At 41.5% G+C, this 20315-nt stretch overlaps 1 protein-coding gene across 2 annotated transcripts in view; it reads left to right on the forward strand.

The window, feature by feature from the left end:
* Nucleotides 1-6776: 6776 nt before the first annotated feature.
* CSRNP3 (cysteine and serine rich nuclear protein 3) overlaps nt 6777-20315 on the forward strand; it is a 93182-nt gene continuing 79643 nt past the window's right edge. For both annotated transcript variants that reach the window (XM_083496452.1, XM_083496453.1), the window contains exon 1: nt 6777-6906. The gene's annotated coding sequence lies outside the window, so the exon portion shown is untranslated. The remainder of the gene's footprint in view (nt 6907-20315) is intronic.

Genomic DNA, 20315 nt, shown 5'->3' on the forward strand with positions numbered 1-20315 from the left:
TTCTTAACCCGAGGTACCAACTGTACAGCAGAGCACTGTCATTTGACTAAGTTGAAACCAGGCTTCAGAGAAAGAACAATGCAAGCTAACAGGGAAGCATGGATATAAACTGCGAGCACACGTGCTGAACCCTATCTGTGGAGCCTACCCCACCCCCAAAGAATGAGACGAGAGACCAAAGTATGGGTTCAAATTGGCCACAACTTTATTGAACTTCAGAATGTGAGAAACTTGGCATAGGCCTTGGCATGCAACCCTCTCAGCCCGAATGGGACTGAGGATGTGCAGGGCAATGGGGTGCAGTGGGAGGGGTCTGTAAAGCACAAACTTACACAGCGTGCCCTCCCACTTTACATCGGCCAAGAGTTTGACCTACATGCTGCCGCTCTAGGGACAGGGGCTCCTGCAATCAACCCTTTAATGGGCCCTGCAAACGCCGACACATGGGGGGGGGTACATGAAATGCTCCCCCCCCAACTCGAAGATAGACTAAAGGATACCTTGCCATGGCCTAAAAACTGCCAAAGTTGTGATGAAATAATACGGGGAAGGTGAAACCTGCCAATGCAGGGAAAATTCCTTCCCGGTTCTGAATACAGCAACCATCTTACGACCATGGCAGCGCCTGCTGACCTGGAACGCAAAATATTAGGCTTCAAGAAAATATTATTAATTTGGGAGGGTTGGGTGGGTGAACCTGGAAGAGGAGGAAACAAAGTGAGGTTTGGCTGAAGGGGTCAGCCTCTTTTCCCTTGGCCCTCGCCCCACCTCCAGCCAGCCGTCCATTGTCCTCCCACGCCAGAGGTGGGCGATGGCCACCCTAACACAGGTGAGAGGCACCCAACCAGGTAAGCTGGCTCCGTGTCGCAAACCCCGCCCACCTGTTGGGAAGGGAGGGCGGAAATTATTGTTATAATAGGCAAGGTATGTAACTTTCTTTTCCAGGATGTCATGGGAGCAAGAGGATGGCACCGGTGGTAGTCATATAGCTCACATTTGGAGGCGTTTATGAAAATTTTCTGAACAGTCAACAAAGGAATATTCCCTGCAACCACGTCCTCAAACATTGTAGTGAGGAAGAAATGTGGACTTCTTATCTGGGTGGATGTGATGGATTTAGCAAACCGTCCTTCTCTCTTTTGGCAAGCTTTCTGCCCAGCATTTTTGCCTTAGGTAGACCTCAGCCACAGCAACAGAGGTTATGACATGGTTCTTTATTGGCAGCAGATACTGACAGACACACAAACTGTACACAAGGATATGCAAAAAATAATAATAATGAAACCAATGCTTTCTTTTTGGTAACTGTGAAACCCATTCATGTGGCCTCTCCCAATGATGCTGTCCTTTTGTAAAGAAACTGATGAAAATTAACTTCGGTGACCATCACACTAAATTTGTTTCTCAGGACTGTATGTCTTTGAAAATTAAGAATGGCAGCTGAAGTATTTCAGGATTTCAGAATGGCAGCTTTAGTGTTGCAGCTTTTTTGGTTGTCCATTGTGGCTCTTTGGCATCCTTTTGAGAATTCTGTGCACTGGGACACCATGAATTTTTTTTGTACCTTGAAGGTGGTTTGTTTTTTTTAATCCCCATATAAATTATTGCAGCTGTGATTCTCATTCTTGCAGTTTAGTTGTTATCACCAGTGTATGTATATTTTCCTCTAATCAGATGATGCCACAAAAAGTTTAATTAGTCTCGCCATATTGCTCCACCTCTGAAATGGCTTATGAAAAAGCCCCAAGGGTGAAAACAGCTGGGTTTTATGGACATATATTATGTATTAATCATTACTTTTAGAGTCTATAAAATTTAACAGAGAATAAAATATTCTCAATGAGTTTGGTTAACTGTCCTCCAATAATTTCGAAACAAGACCTTCATTTCTTATTCATTATAAAAATAAATAAATATTTGATAGTTTCAGTCATGTCTTCAAGCGATCACTAGATGTCACTCCATTATCATGTCCATGCTTCGTTTGGTTTGCAGTTTGAAAGGAGATTTAAAGGAAAGTATTTATCCACATCTAAGGGTGTCGTGGATTGAAGCTATATACAAATGCTATTCACGGAAAATAGTTTGAGTGGCATATGTGATTCTTTGCCTTGACCATCTAGGAATACTCTCTCTCTCTCTCTCTCTGTGTGTGTGTGTGTTTTGACAAATAGGATTGCTAAAGCATTTACTGTAATTTTATCAACACTTAATGCAACTATCCATGGGAAGTTCATAATTCATTTATTTCATAACTGAACAGATGACTTACACTTTTATAAGTAAGTACAAATGTGAAGTTAAGAGAAGCTTCGGCTTAACAGAAAGTGACAGATGAAAACGACACATCTCAACCATTGTTGCGATCTATTGACAGGAGGCTGCCAATGTTAGGTGTATTTAGTACATATCATTTGCTTCACATATCAATTAACCACATGTATAAATCTATCTCGTGGAAATCAATGGCTGTATTATGGAGTAAGCCCCACTGAATTTAGTAGGAATTATTTCAGAGTAAAGATGCACAGGACTGCTTTGTTTCAGAGCAATTCGTTGCGTATTTTCTCAGACGTAAGTCTCAAGAAGGGCTTCAAATGGGCTTACTCCACAGTAACTGTGTTTAGGGTTGCATCCTTCATGTATCAGAATAACAAAGTTAGGTGCAGACAGGTACCTCTGGCCAACATAGGATACACACAGACATTTTCTCACTTTCTCATTCAATTTTCCAAGTACGATTAGGACACAGATTCTGTTGCAGAAGTAATGGGCTAGGCTTTTTAAACATGCCTGCTATACAGTGGTACCTCCGGTTATGAACTTAATTCATTCCGGAGGTCCGTTCTTAACCAGAAACCGTTCTTAACCTGAGGCATGCTTTCGCTAATGGGGCCTCCTTGCTGCCACAACACCGTGGGGGCAAAGTTCTCAACCCAAGGTACTACTTCCGGGTTAGCAGAGTTTGTAACCCGAAGTGTTTGTAACCCGAAGTGTTTGTAACCCGAGGTACCACTGTACTGAGATACAGAAAGTTATGCCAGATCTAGATTATCCTATCCATGGTGCTTTGGGAAGAAAGCATGTCACACTGTTCAGGGACAGGTAACTTTTGCTAATCTACTTGGCACACCTGCCTTTAAATACAGGTCTAGCAGGACTTCCAGCTAGCCCTATAATGCCCTTGAAATAATCATGGGGTGCAGCAGTTCATATCGCATTAATGAAAGCAGCATGCTTTGGAGACATGTTTTTTATCCATCAGTGTGATGGTCATTGTTATCATCTCAGCTTTTCAATTCCCCTTCCCTAAATTTTCTTGGGTTATTCTGCATAGTGAGTTTAATGCATTATAACTACTGTACTCTGGTTCAAAAAATTGTTTGTTCTTTCCCTCTCTTTCATCTTGCAAACTCTTGTCTCCAGTCTTCAGGCTAGGTTTAAGAAATGGGTCAGCTTTGGGATGCATGTGCTAAAGGCTGCAAGAGAAAGCCAAATGCTACGTCCATGAATCTTGTAGATATTTGACATTTTCAGTTTATGCCCTTGGAGTCTGGTCTGACTTGCAGTGATTATGTGCCCATAGGCAGTTCACCTTGCATGTCCTTTTGTGTCATCTTCTGAACTTGTCGCTGTATGTCAGCATTAGATTGCAGCTATAGCTCAAGCCATATTCCTGGCTTCTCTTTGACTGTATTGATTCAGTCCGGTGATTTGAGAATAGCTGATGTTGCCTTTATTCAAGGCTGGGATTAGGGAGGGGATAACGCAAATAATTACAGACCTCTTAAGGCGGATAAGGGGCTACAACATGTATGAAAGTTGTGGGTGGGCAGGATATGTGGAACAGGGGAGTTCTAAGGTGCCAGACTAAATCTGAAACTCTATTTTTGTTCAACAGACCAATGGAAAGTGGTGATTGACACTTCACGCTTACCTGGCTGCAAGGATGTCCCATTGAACTCAGCAGGACTGACTTCTGATTAGTCATGTGTGCAGGAATGCGCTGTGAGCCAACTGGCATTTTTGAAGAACGTGGAACAATACCAGATTGGAACTTAACCATAGGCAACTTACTTTGTATCCGTATGCGTTAATGAACTGGTGAAAGGGAAGAGGACAAACATTTTTGTTAAAAGGCTGGTTATTTAGGGTAAGGGACAAAAAGTAAGTTAAGTTTCTCAGGGATCAGAATTAGGTCCTAATATATACACTTACTTTTGGTGGCCTTAGAAGGGAAATAGGAATGTGTTGACATGACATTGCTAAGGCCTTTTTCACTCAAGCTGGTAAAGATGCTGGGCAGAGAGAGAAGGAAGCGCATGTGTGGCTGCACATAGATGAAGTGTGTGAGAAATGCGGGGGGGGGGAGAGAGAGAAAGATGTGTGTCTGTGATCTGTACGTGTACATATGTGTATATGTTTGGTGGGGCCACCTGGCACTGGGGAATGCTGTCTCTTATTAGAAATCAACACCATCGTAGGTATGAGAGAGATGAGAGACTCAGAGAGAATCAATATTGTATTATTTCCTTAATCAGGACCAGCAGGGCATAAGCTGAGTTCCTACAGTAATCATGAAGTTGTCTGGGGCCAGGGGAGCAGCAATGTATGCATTCTAATCTTGTGTTTTGCCATGCTGCCCATGGCAGCCATCTTGTGCTATGCAGTACCCCCTGTGGCAGCCATTTTGTGCCTATCACCAGCAACACTTTGTCAAAATTTGAAATATGCCCATTGGTCCCAAAAAGGTTGGCAGCCCCTAATCTAAACTTTCACTCAATAGCTGAAGCAATGAGTAGAAACAATTCATATTCTCTTGTAAATCTAGCAATGCCAACCTATGTGGTTAACATTGAATTAATGTGTGCATTTCTTAATTTGCAGAAAATTTATAACTTCATGGACTATTAAACAAATGGTTATATGAATGGTTATGAATGATCGTGATCAGATGTATGCTTACAAATGGCAGGGAGAAATTATGTAAGCAAACTGCATCAAAGTTGCGAAGTGCGCTGTCAAAGGAAATAAAAAAATAATGATCGGTTATCACATAGTTTCTATTCCTTTTCATATATAAACACAGTTGCACTGAGATATCTCTTTGCTTATGTTAGAGAATATGACATGCAACAATTGCATAAACTTAAAGTAACAATAAACACTTATGTAAATGTTTCTGAATATGCTAACCAAGTGTTGAAGTGTATACACCAGAATTATGACAAGTATTACAGATATGGAATTATGTACAGTAACATGCATTGTTTAGATTGAGGACCATACATAAAAGGTATTTTATCAATACCATTTAGAATTTATAGGAAGCGGGGAGGTGGGAAGCAGGAAAATAAAAATGTGTACTTCATACACTCTAGACTGTGCTATGAACTATGGGTATTGTTCTACCATATGTCTCATTGTTTGTGTTAGCAATAATGTCACACATGACTGCATAAAAATTGTCGTGTTTCTTTTGGCCTCTTGCTGCTTTTAATTTTTCTGTCAGTTTTCTCCCAATAATGCTGTTCAGTAAATTGCATTATACCATTGATCCGTAGTTAATCGTAGAATCGTAGAATTTTAGAGTTGGAAGGCAGTTGGAATCATTACAATAATTGTAATGATTTCCATGTCTGGGCAATAGTTCTTGCAGCAGTTATTTCCCACTGGTGTTTTATTGATTGATTGAAAATAAATATTGTGGGTGCAATCTGCAACATGTTCTTGATACCGTAATAGTGCGTAAGTGGTGGGTTTATTCTGCTTCAGTTTGTTCTGCGATGCTTCTCCAATGCCACATTATTGCTGTAAGGGCGGGCTATAGCACAACATAGGCAGAACAAAAATTAATAGGAACATTTGTGGTGTAAAGTGTTACAGGAATTTAAATTACTACACATGACTAAGTTAGGTCCATTAATGTCAGCTGGTCTACCCTGAGTGAAACTTATTTGAATGCCACTCATTACAATAATGCCTTTATGCAATATTTCTCACATATTGTGCCATATCAATAGCCTGAATGGAATTATTGGATTCCCAGGCATTTGGTGCTTCAATGTCTGGAGTTGCTGACTGCATTGCTGCTTTTTATATAAAAGTACCTAATGTTTCAAGTCAGGTTCATCAATCAAAATTTTCCATTGCAGCAGAGGGAGGGAGTAAAATGCACTGTTGAATGCTTTTATTCCTTTCCTTTCTTTTCTTTTTAAAAAAGATAACACTGCATTTAGCTTGCTGATATGACAGGGATTTAAAACAGAACCTGCAACCAGTTTTTAAATTATCCATATGTTAGTGACATCAGGGCTAGATTCCCATTCATGGAATTTCAGCCACTCACTTTTGGGTAGCTTCATTAAAACAGTAAGGCTGCTGTGGGCACTGGTTTGCTGAAATTTACTGCTCTGAAATCTGGTGACCGGTGCCATGGCTTCATGCAAATGATTAATTTATTGATTTGCATCCAAACACTTTCCCCATATTTCTAGTTCGCTTCCTGCTGCCTACCTACAAATCGTTCCTTGGCTGACAGGGTGAGAGCAGATGATTTATTTTGGACATAGAAAACAATAATACTGTATCGGTTCCTTAGCAATAGCTAACTAGGAAAATGTTTGGTTTGGCCATTTTCTCAGTGCAGAAATCCCACCTCTTCCTATTTTTGGTTTCAGCATGTTTTGCCTTGGCTTTGCTTATCCTCCTTCTCCCCACCCCCTCCCCAGCGTGGTTTGCACAGAACTGGTTAGAAGGGAGGAGGCAGAGGAAGAGAGAGCATTCCAGAGGATGCCAGGATGTCTTGTCTCTGATTGGCTGACCACCGCTCAATGGCTGGTGGAAGAAGGAGTGAACCTTTCAGTCTGCCTTGACGGAGCTGAAATAACAGAATCCCGATCACAGGTAATTCAAGGGGGTGGGGGAAGGGAGAGAGGACCGAGCAGATGGTTTTGTTGTTCTTGTTGCACAAGTCCTTGAGCATTGTCTGCGTCGTATAAAATGCTTGCGTGCGCATTTGGTGCAGCCTGCGCAGTGCTAATGGCTTTCAGGCAGTTTAGCAATTTGCTAGTCTTTCCTGTGTGTACATCTCTTCCAGTAAGCAATCCATATACAGTAAAATCTGTAGCTCATCCAAATCTCTCCGGCAACTTTCTTAACGTGTGAGCTAAGCTGTCAGTCTTAAGTGAAGGTGGAGCAGTTAGGGCACACAGATAGCGAGGTGCACCGTACAAAGCTTTTGCTAGACTGTAGATATTATGATCACAGCAAAAAGACAAGTGCTGGGAAATCAAAAGAGTGTTTCTTTAGGCCTAGGGGAAAAGGCACTGCATTTGTTGATGTAACATTTGGTCAACATTTGGTCTTTAGGCTGTTAATGTGCTATTGGAAGAAGTGAGGAAACAACTTCTAGTGGTCAGTGGCTTTAACGGGTTTCATTGTGCTTTCAGTTATTGAATGAATATCCCATTCCCTCATAATTTGTAAGGGAAATTGGTTGCCCTATTCAAAATAAGGCATTTTACAGTTTAGTGTACCGTTTAGTGTGGATTACTATTGATTTGAAATACCACAGATTTTCTAGCACTGATATTTCAGTGGCTAAAACCAGCGGAAAAACACATCAGCTCACCATGTTTGCTGTTCGGTGCACTAATTTAAATCATGGCAATAAACAATATTGGTTCAGCAGTTAAAATTGGGTTATTGTGCAACTACATGTACTAGGACAACATACACTGACCTATATAGTTTTCCTAGGAGCGCTACCAACTCCTGGTATAATTTGGAGTGGGAGCTTATATCTAATGGTGCTGCTAATACCAAGGTTGCAGGTTTGATCCCCGTATGGGATAGCTGCATATTCTTGCATTGCAGGGGGGTTGGACTAGATGATCTTCAAGGTCCCTTCCAATTCTACAAGTCTGTGATTCTATGAATGTGCCTGTACAGTGTCAAAGAGCTGCCTATTAAAATGGACAAAGTATTGTACTGTATTGCATCAAAAGAGTGAATATTTTAGAGACAAAAATCACGCAGCAGGAAGCTGAAGATGTGAAGTGAAATGCCCTCCCTTTATGTAATGGCATTTCTCGGTACTGAAACTGGTGCATTTCCCAGTTAATGTATCAAAATCAAAATGCTGATGGGAAACATTCTATATATGAATAATAAATTAAGGAAAAACAAATGCACAAGGATGTACAATTCATATGAAGAGTGATTCTGGTGGGCATGCACCAAAAAACTGCAGTGAATCCCAGCTTTAAATATGAAGGTGGTCCTCATTCTTTAATCTTCTTCTGTGTGCCATAACGTAGTAGATCTCATGCTTTGCATACAAATGGTCCCATGCCAAAGATCCCTTGTATCACCCACCTAATACAATCGGTTTCCAGAGGTAGGCTGGATCTTCACCCAGGAGAGCCTCTGCTCCTCAAAACAGACAGTAATGGCTAGATGGACTGACTACAGTGGTACCTCGGGTTAAGAACTTAATTCGTTCTGGAGGTCTGTTCTTAACCTGAGGTACCACTTTAGCTAATGGGGACTCCCGCTGCTGCTGCACGGCTGCGCGATTTCTGTTCTCATCCTGAAGCAAAGTTCTTAACCCGAGGTACTATTTCTGGGTTAGCAGAGTCTGTAACCTGAGGCGTCTGTAACCCGAGGTACCACTGTATAAGTAAATTCTTGCAAATGACAAAGGCCATATTATACATTATGCAGGCCAGAACACCAGCACTGGTTGTATAGTTCTCATTCAATTAGGCACTGCAATGTACAATGTTGCACTGCACACCCATTGTTTTCAGCCCAGGATTATTCTTTGGGCAGGGTTCAACTAATGAGCTCTCTGGAAGTCAATACAATGGCACAATATGGCTCTCCGACTTCTCCGCCTACGCACCTCTGTATCCTCCCCTTCCCAATTGGTTTGAGGGATCAAGAGAATGCCCTGGAACAGAGTATGGGGGAAGAGAGGGCAGATGATTCCACCAGGCAAACAGAAATGCTTTCGCTCATGGAGTGATGCGCTTCGCTCTACTTTGAATGCCTCCCTTTGAGCCTGGGAAAGCTGCCATCAATCTGTACTATGCATGGTCTTTGCTGCTACTTCTTTTTAGTGTATATAGAGTATTCTGTCTAAAAGAATATGCACATTTGCAAAGTATCACGCACACACAGTATTTTGATAAGTCTTTATCTTCTTTTGTTGCTGGTTCAATAGAAGGGAGCTCCTAGTGATTTACAGTATATGGTAATAATCCTTAGAGCAGCCTTGACCAACCTGGTGTTTTCCAGAGGTTTTTGACTACAAGCCAGTCATTCCAGACCATTGTTGATGCTGCCTGGGAGCAAAGGAGTTTCAGGCTGGATCTAGACACATTAAAAAAAAACATTACAGGAAAACACATTGTAAAGCTCATAATGCAAAAAAGATTGAGAGAAGTCTAAAAGAAAAAAATCCCACAAGGAGAAGAAAAAATCTGGGTATGAAAGTATTTAAAAGGACATTACCCCATCCCCCACACATAAACACACATGTGGGAGGGCAATTACATATTAAAAATACATGGGAGGAAACCCAGCTAAATATTAAATGTGATCATTATTTAGTATTTCTGTTAAACTTTTTCTAAAGCAGTGGTCCAATGCTTCTTTCAAAATCCTGGCATTTCCCTTCCCCTTTCTGCCATTTCCCCCCCTTTCATACTCCAACTGTTTTTCAATATACAGATAATTTTAATGGATCCCCCCGTTACTTATAATACTTACATTTTTATATTTCAAATGCCTTTAGTAGTACAGTGGTACCTCGTGTTAAGTACTTAATTCTTTCCGGAGGTCCTTTCTTAACCTGAAACTGTTCTTAACCTGAAGCACCACTTTCGCTAATGGGGCCTCCTGCTGCCACTGTGCCGCCGGAGCACGATTTCTGTTCTCATCCTGAAGCAAATTTCTTATCCTGAAGCATTATTTCTGGGTTAGCAGAGTCTGTAACCTGAAGCGTATGTAACCTGAAGCATATGTAACCTGATGTACCACTGTATTCAGTTTAACATTTATCTGTTCAGCGTCAGGCTGTGTATACTACCCCATTTGTAGCACCGAAAAACAAACAAACAAACAAACAAACAAACAAACACCATTTCACTCCATCAGGAATAATTCATGCTCATCTGCAATGTGCTGCTTTCCATCTAGATTGAGTCTAGATCCTGGCATCCTCAAGGGTGGGTGTGGTCACCTGACATGCATTTGAAAACCTTCTGCTTGATTAGCTTATCCACATCATTTCCTCCCTGCACCTGCCCCAGGTGAGAGAATAAGGAAATGGTAAATCCACTCTTGGTATATTCTCACCCCCAATGCCATTGGACAGGTGTGGCTCCATTGCCAGGCCCACTGACATCTGCTTCCCCATTTTCAAGTAGACACATTGTAGTAGAGTAATGCAGAATCGATCTGCAGCGAGCTTTTATTTTCAGAATGATACCCGTCTCTCAAGAAGCGCTTTTTAGGGGCAACAAATATGCATTAGGTCCAGATTGTGTGCGGCAGCGGCGGGGGGGGGGGAATGATACTCGATTTCCATTGATTCTAGAATAAAATGACATGTGTACACAGTCTGTGAGCCTCTTCTCTGACTCCGCTTCTCTTCCCAGCAATTCCCAAACTCGGCTCTCCCACAAGCCCGAATTCAGTGACTAGGCGCCGTGTGGGAGCAGCTCCCGTAATCAAGAGAAATTGGTAGAAACAGATCTTAGTTCAACACATATTTCAATTATTCAGTTTCCTTGGAAACCTTCTGCTGCAGATGGATTTGCCTTTCTGTGGCTAAAAATATCCACCTAGCCCCTCTTACAATAACAAGGAACTGAGAAGATGCAGAACGGGGGCTACGCGCAGCATTGCCTCGCTAATTTTCAAAGTTCTTTAATAATTGTGTGAACCACAGACCTGTAATTTCTTATCCTGTGCTACCTTTCAGTGCTGCTGGCAAGCATTCATCCGCCTTGTAGAATGGAGATAAGCCCACCAGCCTTGGCTTCAATTCCTACTTGGGAGGGCGGGGAAGGAAGGGAGTGCTTGTGTGGGAGGCCGGGAGATAAAAGGTTCCAGTAGCTATGAAAGTGGGTGGTAAATGTAGAAAAATGAACTATTGCAGCTCTCTGAAATCCCTGCATTGCTCCTCTCACACAAAAGATGCCCGCTTCCATTCATTTAAGCAGCAACAAAGTTAAGTTAAGATTTGTGTGTGTGTTTGTTTTGGCTAAATGGTGACAGTCTTCTTCCTGCAAAATGCTGAAGGTTTACCGATTTACAGTGGTACCTCGGGTTAAGTACTTAATTCGTTCCGGAGGTCCGTTCGTAACCTGAAACTGTTCTTAACCTGAAGCACCACTTTAGCTAATGGGGCCTCCTACTGCCGCCATGCCACCGGAGCACAATTTCTGTTCTTATCCTGAAGCAAAGTTCTTAACGTGAAGCACTATTTCTGGCTTAGTGGATTGTGTAACCTGAAGCATATGTAACCTGAAGCGTATGTAACCCGAGGTACCACTGTAACACCTGTCCTGGGGCGGGGGGAGTTCTTGCATTTTCTGCATGTGGGTTTTAATAATATTTTGGGTTTGATCCAAACTAAGGCCTGGGAGTAACAGTAGACACCGTTAGGATTGCATTGTTAGTCACTGTTAGACCAGAGGCAATATGACCACTGGGAGAAGGACAGAGAGAAAAACGCCATGGTACACCTATCAGCACAACTGGACACCTTCATCCATCTGCCCCAGCTGCAACAAAACATATCTCTCCCGTATCAGTCTCTACGGCCACAGCAGGCGCTGTAACTCTCCAATGGTTTACTTCACTCCCAAAGGCACACTCTTCCATTGTATCTTGAGACAGATGGATACCAACCATACATTAGTCATGCCTAGAGAAGACCCATTGCAAAGAAAGTTAGCCAGTCGTCCCTTTGATATTATTATTATTATTATTATTATTATTATTATTATTATTATTTACTATTAGTTATTAAATTTGCATACCAATGATCATAGAGCTACTTACGATGACTAAGTAGATGTGACTATGGTAAGTCTGGATCCAATAAAATAAGGACATTTAACTTCATTTATTTCAGAGGGGTTACACACACAATGCTATCCTTCATTGATCCTGCTCTTTATTGATTTTTAAGTACTTGTAAGGCTGAAATCCTACAGTAAGGAGGAGGCGCGGGGGGGGGGGGGGAGAGTGAAGGCAAGTTCAGCACCTAGTTCAGGACCCTGCTAGATTTCTGCCAGGAGGTGAAAAATAAGGGTGGAACAGTGCTGTTGCTTTCCTCTGCCCTTTTCCTTCTCCCCACCTCACCCCACCCATTTCTCTCCCGCTGGAAACCATGAGTCACCGAAAGAAGTCTCTTCCCATATTAGATTAGATATAGAATTTTCTCTGAAATGCATTCCTGAGTGGAATGCTGATCCTTTCAAATCAATGAGAGCATTGCTACCGACTTCAAAATGAGAAAGGATTGCAGCACCTTGGTCTTTTTTAAGCAAAAGGTCTTGCTCTTGGAAGAATTAAGGCTGCAGTCCTGTACCCTGTTACCTGGGAATAAGTCCCATTGGACTGCACAGGTATTTTGAAAGTGTGTCATGGCAGAAATAATTCATACTTGGGCGGTTTTTATGGAGAGAATGGCCACTATTTTATTTCCTCCCTGTGAAGGACGGTGTGTGGATATATTTTATGATTTTCAACATGTCACATGATTCACTAAACCCACAATTATAATAGGAAAGTCATTTAATTAATTAATTTATGTTTCTACTGCAAGCAACACTGCAAATAATTATTTGTTCTATATCCCTGTCCAGTGATATTGTAATATATCATTTTCTATTTGATTTAGGTAGACTAAAGCCACTCTGGAAATGTATTTTTATATATATAATAAAGAGGCAATTCATAAATGTATTAAACAAATGAATATGATGCTAAAATAATTGCGCATATATATATATATATATATATATATATATATATATATATATATATATTTGCTTTCGTAGATTTTCACGGGTATAGGAATGCAGGTTTTGGTGTCTTCGGGTGTCTTCCCGTGTAAGAGTTGGGGTGTCTAGGCGACGTTTCGACGAGGTCTCACTCATCATCTTCAGGCTGGTGCTTTCGGCTTCTTGTTACTGGAACAAGAAGCCGAAAGCACCAGCCTGAAGATGACGAGTGAGACCTCGTCGAAACGTCGCCTAGACACCCCAACTCTTACACGGGAAGACACCCGAAGACACCAAAACCTACATATATATATATATATATATATATATATATATATATATATATATAGTTCCCCTAGAATTTTTTGCTAAAAGTCCCATTCCAATGAAGCTTGCAACTCCTCGGCAGCTCATTAGGATTACAAACAGGTGGTTTAGAAGGTATATAAAATATATAAAATACTGCTGTATTTACTCAAGTTTAATGTGCCATCGAATCTAATGTGCACCTTAATTTTTGCAACGTAATTTGGCCAAAAAAGGTGAGCATTAGATTCAAGTAAATATGGTAGTTTCTGATTAACTACAGTAATTGCACTTAGTAGTTTTTTCTTTGTTAAGAAACAGATTGACACTATATGCCAAATACCTGTAACTGGATTATAAGGTTCAGATACCTGGTTTAGCTCTTTCTTTTAAAGCATTATAAACTAACAAGGCATCTCTCTCTTCAAAAACAGCATCATGTGTTGCATAGCAACCACTGTAAAGCAAAGGCAGTTGAAACAAGGTATTTTTCAATGCAAACCAGTACAGTGGTACCTCTGGTTACGTACTTAATTTGTTCTGGTGGTCCGTTCTTAACCTCAATCTGTTCTTAACCTGAAGCACCACTTTAGCTAATGGGGCCTCCTGCTGCTGCCGCACCGCCACCGTGCAATTTCTGTTCTCATCCTGAAGCAAAGTTCTTAACCCAAGGTACTATTTCTGGGTTAGCGGAGTCTGTAACCTGAAGCGTATGTAACCTGAAGTGTATGTAACCCGAGGTACCACTGTCCCTGGAAAGCTAAACTTCAACAAATGGAAACAAGTCAGTGTCATCAAAGCCTGATGATTACAGAAGCTTTCCAAAGTGATAACAGAAACAGCTTAATATACAAAATTAGGGATACACCAACAATAAGTAACACTGGTTATATTACTAGGTTCTTATGGAACACATGGAGCGATGTTTTATGCTATCCACTGTGGATTCATCAAGTGGCTTAGATGTTAGCAACAGGAACAAAAATAATTAAAGGACCAGTTCAGTTGGGGACAAACAAGAAGAAGAAAAAGGTGTTCAGAAGTAGCTTCCCAGTGGATAGAGAGAGGGAAGTGAGAAAAGAATGGGTTGGTGAGGCATATTTATACAACTAACAATGAGGGGAGGGGTTGGAGGAGAAAAGAAGAGTAGAGAGGAATGGGGAAAGCAGAGTTTATTGTCTAGTAGCTACAATTTCACAATCCCCATGATGCAGTCAAGGAAAAGGAAAGGATGGTCTCTGGATAACGTGGCACCTACTAATCACAGGGATGGGAGGTTGCAGGGAATAGGATCAGATTTTTAAAAATATTTCTAAAGTTTGTAATAAGTTTACAATACAGGGGCAGGATTTTTAAGATGCTACTTGTGCCCCCAGGAGATAAAGCTGATCTATTTACCATGCTTCCTGGAGAAATTGTTGTCTTGTGGTCACCTTATTGTGACTGCAGCTGTACCTGAACACCTTTGGTGCTGCACCAACAAATACAAAAGAACCCCTCTGCAGCACCACAAATCCAACTCAGTGGTGTAACATTGGAAAATGTTGATCACTTCTCCTACCTAGGCAGTTCTCCTACACATCAATGCCGAAATCCAGCATCGGTTGAGCTCTGCAAGTGTGGCTTTCTCCCGATTTAAGTGCATAGTGTTTGAGGACTGGGACATTCACAGGGAAACCAAAATGCTTGTTTACAAGGCTATTGTACTACCAACCTTATTATATGCTTGTGAAACATGGACCATTTATCAATGCCATCTCCAATTCCTTGAAACATTCCATCAACAGTGTCTCCGAAAAATTTTACACATCACTTGGGAAGACAGGTGAACTAATATCAGTGTACTGGAAGAAGCAAATATCACCAGTGTTGAAGCAATGATTCTTCAACATCAGCTTCATTGGACTGGTCATGTTGTGCAGATGCCTGATGATCGTCTTCCAAAGCAACTACTCTATTCCGAACTTAAAAATGGAAAGCGTAATGCTGGTGGTCAACAAAAGAGGTTTAAAGACTGTCTCAAAGCAAATCTAAAAAAATGTAGTATAAACACTGACAACTGGGAAACACTGGCCTGCGAGCACTCCAGTTGGAGAACAGCCTTTACCAAAGGTGTCATGGGCTTTGAAGACACTCAAACTCAGGATGCAAGGGAGAAACATGCTAAGAGGAAGGCACACTTGGCAAATCCATGCTGTGACCAACTCCCACCCGGAAACCAGTGTCCCCACTGTGGAAGGATGTGTGGATCCAGAATTGGCCTCCACAGTCACTTACAGACTCATTGTTAAAACTGTGTTTATGGAAGACAATCTTACTCGGCGACGAGTGATCACCAAAGAAGAAGACCTGAACACCTACATTTGCATGAATGCAATGCTATTTGTATCGCAATGCACATACTTGCTGTTTTTGTTGGCTATGTGTATTTAACAGGCTGTTAAGCCAAGACTCGCAAACTGTGATTCTCAAGCCTCATTCCCCTGGACTGTGGCATGTCTAGGTTTGTGGTTGAAGATGGGATATGGCATGTCCATCATACTGAATAGCCATATAGATATGTAATTGTATTGCTATTGCTTCTTTTACATCTCATATTGTAATCTATTGTATTACTATTTTCATTCTGTGGAATTTCAGTTGCTACAACAGGCATGGGGTGTGTGTCATGAAGACCTCAGCAATTTTCAAGTGGTGGGAAAAGATTGGGAACCACTGCTCTGAGCTTTGCAGGTTGAAGTTATATACAATGATGAAGCTATCCTATGTGTGGTCAAAAGCAAGGCATGGATTTGTCAGTGTTTTCTGTTCACCCAGAAATCATACAAAGCCAGTAGCATGAAAAAATATCAGACTCGGTTTTCTAATGTGGAAAGGGAGCTAAACTCACTATAAGTATTTTCTTTTATAAAATATTCCAGTGTCTTGAACTGCAGGCATCAGAAATTAACTTTCACATCATTCCCTAGATACCAGTTTATGATATACAATTACTGGGCTGTGAACATGGATTTTGTGCGACTCAGTACTTCACAACAATGCTTTATATGTAACATCTGGTTCATGCATTCATCTGCTAATAATAATGTTAATTTAGAAAAGAGCTCATTTCTGTTCTGAAGCAAACATGTTCAGCTTCTAGATGACTTTACCTGGATTTTTTTCTATTCATTTGGTGCATTTGAGGCCAAACTGAGATGTCAAACTGTGACTCATTCCGCATTTCAAAGATCTGGCTGTTAAGCTTTCTATCTCTTACTATAATTTTCTTCAGGAAAAAACCAACCCTAAACAATGTTATGACTGGATCACAGGGAAAAAAAAGGAGAGAATTATTTTTAAATAATTCACTAGTGGGTGTACCCATCTGTGTAGTAGTCATACAAAGATGCCATTTTCCTTAACTGAATCTCTAGCAAGGCTTATCTGTATTAGTAGTTTTCATTCCAAGAAATGTTTAGCAAGGAGACAATAGCTGCACTTAGCTAATCCTTTAAAAAAATCAGTTGCAGAAGTTAGGCGATCAGTCATATTGGTTCAACGTCCAGTAGTCATCTTATACAACTGTATAAAACTTTTTTAAAAATGGAAATCGTGCAGAATTTACTCGGCAATCCTATGGATGTTTATCCCAGGAAAAGGGTTATTCTGTTCTTACACCCAAACATGCATGCCTAGTATTGCATCCTTAGTTCATCCAGACACACAATTCCATTCCCCTCTTGGTTTTCCATCCCACCCCATCCCCAAAAGGTCAGCATTCCATGCCCACCAAGCATGCTCAGTTATCTTTCTTTTTGTTTTTTAAGGCGAGGTTTCCTCTTTAAGATTTTTGCGTTTTGGCAAATTTTGTAGTTTCCCCAAGCCTGTTTGACACATCTCTTTTGTGCCTGTGTGTTTCCATTTTGGGTACATAAAAACCCTTACTCAGAAGAATTGAGATTGCTATTTGCATACAATATAGGACATATTTTTCCACATCATGTTTCGTAATGATTTAATGGCTATCTTTGATTCTATTAACTCTAAGTGCATTTTACGTTGGGCAAACTGTGGAATGTGAGGGTTAGTTCAGGTAAAAATGAAGGGACAAAGCAGCCTTCTCACAAATCTTACGCTAGCTGTCTTCTGCCATAGCAAGTTGCGGCTTCCTCTGAGAATCTGTGTGTCAGATTCCTGGAAGACAACGTGCCATTTGCATCAGTGAGTAAACGTGTTTGGAGAGGTGTGCAAAATGCTTCAGTCTCTGCTTTTAATGTGCTTCAGCAACACTTTTTATGTTTGCTGCACTGAGGAGATGACCTGTGTGTGATTGTGAGTCACACAGGTAGTCTTTGAGCACTTGGATGATGAGTAGCGTGAGGCACACTTGAAAGCCGGGAACCTCCTCAGTATTGTCAGCTCGTATGAGGGAGGTAGAGCAGGGCGGCAGACTGTTTGAGGGCAAGTCTCATGCAGCAATCTGGGAGCTAGGACTTCAAAGCCTGATTTTGTTGAGACAGAACCCATTGCTGGTTCCAGCATCAATCTGGGTAGCATACCCCTTTGCAGAAGGATTTAATGATGCCTGCAGGTAAGGTCACACAGTCTAGGGCAGGGGTAGCCAACAAGGTGCCCTCTGGGTGTTGTGCACTCACATCAGTCCCAGTCAGCATGGCCAATGGTCAGGGGAGCTGTAGCTCACCAGAGGACACTTTGGTGCCTACTCCTAGTCTAGGTGGAAAACCATCCTTTTCAAACGAAGAGGGAAATCCTGACTTTCCTCATCCAATGAGGAACTGGAACTCATCACTCTGGTTTTTCCAAAGGCTTTTGTTTTCAGATTTGAGTGGTACATAAAGCAGACGCTCACAGATTGCAAAGCTCAGTGGTGAAGTGGAAACGCAAAGGCATGGCTAAGTGTAAGCTAAGACATTCGACTAACAAGCAACATGGGCCTGTGCACCTTCCTTTTGTAGGGCTGGGTGGGACATCATTTAGCACAGCGAACAGCTAGACCCCGAGATTGGGCAAATAGGCAGGCCCTCCTTCTAGCCATTGTTTAGGTGAGGTTTGTGTGCACTGACATCTCTGTGTCCAAGGTGACAAAGGTGGGGTGGGTGTCCCTTCCAGCTCCTGTTTTCAATTGATGGTTCGTTGAAAGGATTTTTTCTGAAATCGTGTTCGTTTCACCACCCATGCTGCCAATGCCTCACAGGCTAGAATCCTCTTCTCACTCCCAAGAACAAAACTCAGCCTTATGGGATGTGATGGCATTGCAGCCCATGTCTTCAAACATCAGTTGTATTCCATTGCTGCAAAGCAAGTGGAGAAGTGATTTGAAGCAGAAGAGTAGCAGGTGGGGGAAACCCTTTGCTACTTACCGCTTTGGCTCACTATTCACCAGTCCCCAGTCAAACTAACATTTGGTTTGGGAGCATGGCAGGGAGGAGACTGTGGTGAGCAAAAGTGGCGCCTGACAGAAAGGTTGAGCGCCTCCCTCCCATCTGCCACTTCTCTGTACATAACCACCACCTTACTTACAGCTGTATGGCAGACCCACCTCCATAGTCCAATGCCATCACATCTGTTTACATTTTTGCCTCTCCCATGTCTAACAACTGAAAGCAAAGTTGGGAAGAAAGGTGAAGAGAAGTTAGGGAGAAGCATGTTGGTCTGAAACTATAGATTGAGGTGGAAACTCTACAGAATTCAAAATCTTTCTAGTGTACTTGGTCTTCAAAGCAGCTGTTCTTCATGTCAGTCCCCTCCATCATTATTTATCAAGGGAATGTCCTCTTCAGTTACCACCTCCTTGTTCTATAGTCCCATTTGCAAGCTCCTGAAATATTTCATCTACGTTTCCCTGTTAGATGTTTCTCTTTTCCCATGATGTACCTGTTGCTGTGACACTATTTGGACCATTTCCTACTTTTCTTTTGTGTGATTACGAGTATGGCTAATGCCTGAAACATAAATCATTTATCCTGACTCAGATTTCAATGGTGCTCAAATTAATGCAAAGTGCTGTAGAGATAGGTTGATATATTTTAACACAGGGTTGCATCCAAGTACATTTGCAATGGATGTGATTAATGTAAGTACGTACATCCATTTCAAAAGGGTGTATTTTTAGCAAGACTTAGTTTGTAAATAGGCTGTTTATTGGGGAAGTTAAGCCCTTCATTTCTTCTTTGAATATGCAGATTTCATGAATGTTAATGTTAGATGTGCTTGATAAATACCAGCTGGTGTGACTGTGGTCAACAGAGATTATTAGTCTCATGTAAATCGCTCTTCATTCCCTCACATAGGTGACAATAGATAATCATTTACCAAACATCTAATAAAACTGTAGCAAGCATACAGGTGAAATAGGGAGCTGGTTATCTGTGCCTCCACCCATGCAAAGAAGACAATTTGACCTACCGCATCCTGACCTCTCCCAATTTTTAATTTGCCCCAGATCAGGAAAGGCTTGTCCTTTTTTGCTTTTACCATTACCTTTTCCTGCAGATATGTTTGGATCTTGCTGTTGTGTTGATTGATCTCATCCCAGAAAATAAAAATACATTTGCCAACCCTTCTTAACAAGATCCTTTAAGAAAAAGGTGAATGGGGAGGGGGAGAGATTTGTTTATTTTCTGCTTAAGAGTCCACCAGCTCTTTTTTGTCCTGTGCTCCAGTCAAACCACAACCCTTCAGTTTTGATGTTGCAGCTGGTTGCCATGGAAATAATTGTGATTTCACAGGTTTAGTGTAGCACCCATTGCAGGAGACAATGAGGAACATTGGTTGTGTGGGAGACATGTTTAGAGAATGGGGAGGGCATGAAAATATTCTGAACATGCCTCATCTCAGGACCCTAGGGATCCCCTACCACGTCTTTCTCTGTCTCTCTGTCTCCTTCTCTCCTTTTGTTGTTGTTGTTTTTACTCCTTATAGTGACAGTAGCATCTCCTGCACAGCAGATACAAGAGCAACTTGATGTGTCTCACTGCTTCA

Source organism: Podarcis liolepis, assembly GCF_965112155.1.
Source record: "Podarcis liolepis genome assembly, chromosome: 1".
NCBI classification, from domain to species: domain Eukaryota; kingdom Metazoa; phylum Chordata; class Lepidosauria; order Squamata; family Lacertidae; genus Podarcis; species Podarcis liolepis.